Consider the following 8,157-nt stretch of genomic DNA (forward strand, 5'->3'; position numbering starts at 1 on the left):
TAGATTCGAGCCCTCCTGCCTCAATATATCCCCAGCATACAACAAAAAAACATTCAAATAGTGTTTTCATCCCCTGGAGAACTAAAATTGCTCACAAAAATATGTTAGTGAGACCAGAAAAAAACATGTCTTGGTGGATGTACGCAAGTTTCCCAAAAAATATGACAAGAGAACCAACACGAGCGAACAATGAAGTGATACATCAGACTAAAGAAAAACCCCAACATCTGCTGATCTACAGGTGAATTTCGTCAGCACTAGTCAGGATTTACACTTGACATTGCGTCGTAATTTGATTAAGACAAGAACAAAACAATGGCTATTGTTAAACAGTTACATTGTCAAAACTCAACTTCTTCTTGGCCGATTTTCAAAATTTTTGTATCTATCGTGAGCTGAATTCTTAGACTAGCAGGTCCCAAGAGTAAATGCCGTGTGAGCCTGCATAAAGAATGTAAAACCCTCATACACGTCCTTGTGAACACACACAAGTCAACTGGCCTGTCCATACTCCTAACGATAGAGGGCCAAATCACCGCGGCCCCGAGGATCGAACATCAAACAGCAGTGATAACGATCAGACTGACCTCGTTACGTAAGAGGTCGTTTACTTGTTCGTTGGGGCACTGATCCCTTGTAATCCTGTGTTGAGTGATAGGGAAAACCCTCAGGGCAGAGTGCCCACTCCTTTTTGTCTCACCTCCCTGTTATAACTCAGACGATACACAGTGCAGTAAGCTCATTATTGTATAACACAGATCGAAGGAAAAGCACGCTGGCGCGAATCGACTATCGACAAAATTTTATCGGCGTCTTCGTCTCTACCCCACCCCCGCTCCCTGCTCCCTATAGCCCTCATGTTATGTTTCTATATACACTGTATGGTCTAATGCTCATGGTCCGAGAATAGAAATGATATAGCTATCTCGTTTAGAGCTGTGTTTGGATTCGCTTTGAGGAATCGAACGCTTTATTTATTACGTGTGAGTTGATGTTGGAATGGAGGGGTTTACCCGTTAAATATACAGACAAAATTGTGACAGGTGCATACACATTCAAATTCAAATTCAAATTCAAGGTTATTCCGTTTTTCGACAGAAAAAATAACATAACATACATCACTCTTTCTTCAGTGATAAAAATCGTATAAAAAAACAAACAAACAAAGTGAGTTTAAACAGAGTAAAACAGTACTTGTATACTTGCAGTAAAGATACATTACAATGCCTGAAGTAAATTGAAATAAAGTGGAATATCAACGTACACAACGTACACATTATGAAAATAGGCGGCGATTCAGGGAGGGGAGGACGCTGTATCCTTAGTTTGTTTTTGTTTTTTTCTGTTTTTTTTTTCTGGGCGGAGGGACCATCCCCATTCCCTTCGATCTTTATTTTGTTAACATCTTTGGATAGAGATTGTATCTGCAAACCTGTTCAAAAGGTTTACAAAGAAAAAAACAACAACAGTGATTGTAACTTTTCCAAATATCCCACCAATAGTGTGCGCCAGATCGTTAAATTTCACTTCTAAAATTGCGAAAGCTCCGTCGTCTTGACGCCCTCCCACTTCGGTCCTCCCCTCACACAACGCGAAGACGCACAGACTGATTCCACGATTTGGGGCATTCATATTGCTAATAGATATTAATCTTTAGCATTTTCTTTTTATTTAAAAAAATTCCAAAAATACAATCAAAGCATGCAACTAGATCGTTTACTTTCAATTCTTACAAGCTCCTTCATTTTTGAGGGAGAACTGTCAAATCAAATCAGTATGCTTCTTGTGCGTTTCGTGTGACAAAGGGGAATATCTATCTCTTTCCTCGCTTCATACATGTCAAATTATCGAGTGTCAGCAATTCATGACGAACTTTCTTAAGTGTGTTTTTTTTTTCAATATTCATTTATATTTCAATATACCTCCCCCCCCAAAAAAAAGAAGAAAATAAAACAAAACATAAATAATTTCATGATAATTGGAGCACGGGCAAAGTTATACGCCATTTTGGTTCTGATAACAGAGATGGATGAACATCAATAACACTGACAATATTACGGAGCGTAACAAAATGTAAATAGGGCGTATACCATTTTTTTGATGACAATCTTTCTTGGAAGGAATACAATAAAAGGATCGTGATTATAGTATTGGTTGAGGTGAGGATTGAGGTGTTAAAATTGTGAAATGTGGAAAGAGTCTGGAATTCGAAGACCAATTCAAAGTTTATTTGATGAAAATTGGTTTTCAAAATATGGCTGAGATATCGAAAGTTAAACAAAGCGATCCTAATAAGAAGTAGTAGGAGGTGCGTATGGGTCCCACCTTTTATAAGGATCGGTTTGTTTTGGATCTCTCAGCCATTTTAAAACCAACTGTAATCGAATAAACTTTAATTTCCTCTTGGAATTACAACGCATGTGCTTTTTCATATCTCAAAGGGGGTTCTCATTATCTCATTTTAAAAAAAAAAACAGTTGTTACCTGCAAAGACTCGAGATTCTCACGCATTATGTTGGGCGTGGTAGATGCTTGATTTTATAACAGGGAGCCACCGTACAACACACTAAAATAAAAAAATAGACCGTTTGAATAAACGCTGGAAAAAGTATGCACGCCGTATAGCTCAAATTCACAAGGTCGTTTGCAATTTATTGCCTGAAAGTCTTTTGTTAATAACGCGTTGTATCAAGATAGCATTATTTCGATATTTGTAACCGGTAAACGATGATATATAATATATTGTAACCTTGCCCAAAACGAGGACAAAAATAGTTTGAAGCATATAGTCCGTAATACAGCCATATTGATATGGTAATTACAATTCACTCAAAAATATTTGAATCATCGATAAATAGATGGGATGGTATAGTTTTGGCTGAGATTGGGATTCAGATTTTAACTTTCTGTGAGATAATCAGAAACCACTTATATGAAAGTTTAAAGAGCATACAATTATAAGAGGAAACAAAAGTATATTATTCGATGAAAATCATTGAGATATTCCAGTAGAAAGCAAATCAAAGTGGTCCTATAATAAAAGGTGGGTCCTGGGTCCGACGTTTTATTAGGACCACGTTGTCTTTGCTTACAGTTGAAGATCCAGTCTTGCTACCAGCTCCTCTGTAGATGGATGGTGTAGGTGACGAGAAGATTTACAAACTCGCCGACGAGATCGGAGACAATATCAGACTACCTCTTCTTGGGATAAAACTCGGTTTCAACACAGCTGAAATCGATGCTTTTCGTAAAACTAATCATCATTTTGGAGAAGTGAGTTTTGACGGAACACGCAAACTTCTCATTCGTTGGAGAGATAAGACTCATCTTAAGAGACAGCGAGAAGATCTCAAAAAAGCACTCGAGGATGCTGAGCTGGGTGGCATAGCTGACAGATTTTTTCCAGATGGTAAGTCGAGAGTTTCATACATGTTAACTAGCACCAATATTGATACACTGTAAACAAAACACTGGTATTAAGATATCCTCGACCTGTGCCTGTAGCCCAGTGTAATGTTGCACAATTACGATGTATCCCTCAGTGTTGCCAGGTCTCAACAGAGCAAAATCACCAAAAGGCATGTGAAAAATCACCAAAAAATCAGACAAAATCATCAAATATGGAAAAGCGTAGTTTAGGGTTCAATTTCAAGACAATTTTTTTTTTTTTAGATAAACCTTAATCAAACTCTGCGCGAGTCTCGACGCACAGATTTACGGCACGCACGTAGTCACACACACTAAATGCAAGATATCTACGATGTGTATGGATCTCCATAGCTGCGCTCTCCATAGCTGACGATTAATAGTGGCCTTCGAATGTTGGGTTACCTTTATTTATTTTTTATACGCGTTGTTTATGTAATAAAAAACATAACTTTTCATCAAACTTGAATATAGGCGCTCACAGTTCACTTAAAGTGTGTAAGAATAAGAGAAGAATGGTAAATGATCAACCACATGGTTGCCTTACATTATTTCGTTGTCACGATGGGCAGGCACCAAACGCCATGTGAAAACTTCGATCGGAAAAACGGCCACCAAACGCCCTGCGGAAACTTCGATCGGAAAAACGGCCACCAAACGCCATGTGAAAACTTCGATCGGAAAAACGGCCACCAAACGCCATGTGGAAACTTCGATCGGAAAAACGGCCACCAAACGCCATGTGGAAACTTCGATCCGAAAAACGGCCACCATACCCAATGTGGAAACTTTGATCGGAAAAACGGCCATCATACCCTGTCACGTCACCTTTAAACCACTCCGGGTGAGCTGGACTAGACAGAATGACAAAGGTACCGATGTCTTGGTGGATTACCAGAACGAGTCGTTTGATCTCGCCGGAGACGACCGTATCACCATGGACTCGAGTTTTGCTCTAAACATCGGAATGGTCAGAGAGTCAGACGCCGCGACTTATACCTGCCTTGTTGCCAATGAGGATGGTGTCGAGTCCAGGAGTTCGACAAAGCTCTCTGTTCTGGGTATGAAGACCGAGGACATTTCATGAAGCGTTTTATCATACAGTATTTTTTTTTTTGGACAAATTGTTATAAGCTCAACAAATCCTTTCATCTGATCGGCTGAGAACAAATTTGTCCGAAAAAAAAAATGTCCAACAAAACGCTTCATGAAATACCCCCAGCATAAAATTTTTTTATTTTGGAGAAACACCGTTTGAGGGAAATTAAATTGAATGTGACCCTGCATTACAAAACCAACAAAAGTCGCCAGACAAGAATTTTTAGTCAAGGGCTTATTCTGAAAGAGCAGACTGTAAGCTTTAAAATGATGTATTCATTTCACTCAAATCAAATGGACTCTCTTAACCTATCTAAATAATGGAAAGAAAGCACACAGTCTGAAAAGTGTGAACTGAGAAAAAAAAAAGGTTCTGAAGTACAGGGTGTATTCAAGCGCTTGATCTTTATCTAGCTGTGTTAGCTGTGGTATGAATGGGACAAAAAAACGGGATGTTAACCACCAGAGCAACAACAATAAAGGGATTATCAGATTAAGCTGAATTCAAGCATGCTGTATTAACACATTTGCCCGTGATTAATGCCAATTTTCAAGGCAGGAACATTATCATTTCAATAGTTATTAGAGTTGAAAGTGAAAAGTGAGCAAAGGGTTTGAAAAGGGACATACATGAGACATACCTGATCACACTACTGTACAAAAAAAGGTTGTAGAAAAGCTGCCAAAAACACACTTTTCAATTCATTCTATGACCCCAAACTTGAGTATAATGTAGAAGATGAATAGCTCTTTCAGAAGATATGAAAAGCTTAAGTTTGACTTGACCGACCCTTTTCATCTTTTTTATTAAAGTCCTCACGTAAAATCAAGGGGTGCGACTTTTTGTTCGTTTTGTGATGCACGGTCACAAATGTGAAGAAATAATTGTTTGAATTGGTAATCGTGTAATAGGCTTTAAAGTGAAAACTAAGTTTCGGTAAGTGCTTGAGAACCCGTCTAGCACCATTTCATTTTTGCTTGCAATATATCGAAAGAGTCCACTAAGAAACTTACCTGGCTGACGCGGTTTGCCGGAATGATGAGTCGGTTTGGAGTATTTTGAGAAAAATAATATTAGTAGGAAAACCGACTTTTATTCCAGAAGGCTCCAGACTAACTCGGTCTCGGGAAAAATTCGACCCTACTTCAGACAATTCACACGCAGTTCGTGATCGCCACATTCTACTGGCCACTGCATAATACCAAATGAGGCCTAACTGAATGGACAGGAAAGTGCGTGCTAACGTAATCCTGTACAACAACAAAAAAAAAAAAAAAAAAAAATGACAGCGCGCGGTCCTCAGTTGCTGAGACGCGCGGTCTTTGGAGTTTTTGTTGTTGTTTATCAAGCGCCTTTGATTGTTTTAGAGGTGCTTGATAGGCGCACACTAATTTTGCATGCGCGCAAAAGAGGTTTTTGATGCGCGCGTTGTAACAACTCGGACCATTACTGCGAGTAGCCAGAACACGAAGCGCTAGTAGCAGGCCGCTTCCATAGGACAACACTGTACAATCAGAGGGACAACCATTACAACTCATCCCGCCGTCAAAGCGAAGCCGAGTTATCCCCGAGTCCGAGTTTAGCCTGACCCCGTTCGGGTAAGTACTGAGACTGAACCTTTTTGGTTAATGTTTCGCATTTTCGTCGTTACCCATCGAATATCTTGTAATAACATCGTTATCCTGCACATTTCCTAAGCATACGTTCACATTTGGGAGCGAAATTTGACAACTTTTGCAGGCTTACCAGAACTTTGTTTGGGCTTTAAGTCCCTGAAAGTTATTTCCAAGCCCCTACTGTCTCTCTTTTTGCATTAATTGTAATCGTAATTTCATTTTTGTATGTTAACCTTTGGATGTGCCACGTACGCACATTCGACTCAATTGACGCCGTGCCAAGTTCGCATGTTTTGGTCAAACTCACAAATCCGCCCAAACCGATCGATAAATCGCCAAATGAGGCAGTACATTGGAAGCTTCAGTCACGATTCACTAGCTTGCATTATGTCGTGATTGAACATCTCGCTACGTTCCCTTTTGGATTTGAGAGTAAATTCTCATTTTTCTGTCATTGTTTTTGTGGACGAAAGTCATGCTTTGACAACTACCTACCACACCTACTGGTCATTGGTGAAAGAAAAATAATCGTAGATTTGTCATTTGTCATACGTCAGAGCAAATCTTGCCGTTTTCTCTGCAAATTTACTCATTGCATGTCCAGGGCAGCACAAATCTTCAGAAAGTTACATGAATCTGGAAAACAATGTTTCCTAACAGCATATACCTTTAGACATTGCAGTCTCAGAATAATATGCCACACTAAGGGGTACAATGTGACGCATAAACAGTTAACGGATTTAGATTATTGTGCAAGTTCGTCAATAATGTACGGTATATAGATGCACATTGACCACGGCTTAACGCTGCTTTTAGAGAATTTGACATTTCCATAGACTTTGTACAATTCTAACTATTATGTTTGTGTAGACTATACCGTGGGTATTCTCTTTATTGAGCACCGTGAAGGCCAACTGCAAGCAAATTCTCCCAAGTAGGCTGTATGTGATTTCATGTGCAGAAAATGCATATTTCTAGGGGCCATCACATCTACATAATGATTAATTTTGCTCCGTTTCAAAACATACCTATATAGAAGTAAAATATCAAAGAAAAAAAAAACAAAGCGAATTCTGAAATGTCAAGTCAGCTACTTAGCTCTTCCTGACCTGTTGAAGTATAAGTATTGTATTTCGAAGTGAATTGCAATTGATTTAAAGCTTCCATCTTCCTTCAACCAGCAGCAAATCATGCAGTTCACTTCAAGTTTGTATATTTTCTTCCTCTCTTCATTTGTCAGATCCTTGGGTTGACGAACTTTTAAAGAAAAGAAGAAAGATCGCTGAATACAAAGTAGGCTCACTGACTAGCTACCGCTTACCTGCTGACGTCATTACTCTGGGTGTCTTTGGTTCGGTCGCTGCGGGCAAGTCAGCCTTCATAAACTCTCTGAAGTTTGCCATCACAGGTTTCTAATCCTCCTTCGATTTTTCAAGATTTTAATAAATATAGAATAGATGCTGGATATATGCCTTTATGTTTGTTCGTGTGTGTGTGTGTGTGTGTGTGTGTGTGTGTATGTGTATCCACGAAAATGTCGATGGTTGACAGCATGAAGCTAATGGAAGACAACCTTACTCATTACGTGGACTCGTAAACTTGCAAAACCAAGTTCTTGTTAAAAGTACCTGGAATCATTTCAGATCTGATAGGCCTTTGCAATGGCCAACAACGACAACCGTTTGTTCTGCCTTTTTTGTTTTTAAAGACATATAAAGACAAAGAAAAAATCTTGGCGTGAAGGCCCTAATATCTCTGTGTCATAAGATGGGGCCCTAGCTGGACAAACCTCAATCCTACGCGATGAAAGCATATTAGAGATACATGCATTTCCATTATCTTTAATGAAGTGTGATGTGACTCTTTTTGAAATGAAAGAAAGGAACTTTCTACTTCTTTGTTGGCAGGGAATTATGACAAGGTAGCGGATGAGACAGCGATGACAGACCATGGTGGCCATGCGCCAGGTCAATTCAAACTGACAGAGTCTATTGAAATCATCGATAATCAAGGAAT

The 8,157-nt window shown here is 39.2% G+C and overlaps 1 long non-coding RNA gene across 1 annotated transcript; it reads left to right on the top strand.

Moving 5' to 3' along the window:
• The first annotated feature begins 4,162 nt into the window (after positions 1-4,162).
• On the top strand, positions 4,163-8,157 carry LOC139729963 (uncharacterized). The gene is made up of 3 exons (XR_011710895.1): positions 4,163-4,487; positions 7,382-7,549; positions 8,049-8,157. It is a non-coding gene; the product is annotated as an uncharacterized lncRNA (long non-coding RNA).

This window comes from Diadema antillarum, unplaced genomic scaffold (genome assembly GCF_040938485.1).
Source record: "Diadema antillarum isolate AM-2024a unplaced genomic scaffold, OU_Dant_1.0 seq00000277_RagTag, whole genome shotgun sequence".
NCBI lineage: Eukaryota > Metazoa > Echinodermata > Echinoidea > Diadematoida > Diadematidae > Diadema > Diadema antillarum.